Consider the following 251-nt stretch of genomic DNA (forward strand, 5'->3'; position numbering starts at 1 on the left):
GTTGAATCCAATCCATTAATATCTATCCATCTCATTACAGAATTACTCTAGATGAAATATATACATTTCTGAAGCAATGTCTACCCGAAGAGCAATCGAAGAGAATTGATGAAGAACAACGTATCAGTTTGCGGGACAATGTTACAAGTTAGTTAGAATTTAACTGTTAAATCATATTGGAATTTTGGATTCCCCATAGAGCATTTTGAAAATTATCAATTTCTATAGGAGAAATGTAGGGGCGGGAAAAA

Source organism: Diachasma alloeum, unplaced genomic scaffold (assembly GCF_001412515.2).
Source record: "Diachasma alloeum isolate Michigan unplaced genomic scaffold, Dall2.0 Dall_scaffold_01498, whole genome shotgun sequence".
Taxonomy (NCBI): domain Eukaryota; kingdom Metazoa; phylum Arthropoda; class Insecta; order Hymenoptera; family Braconidae; genus Diachasma; species Diachasma alloeum.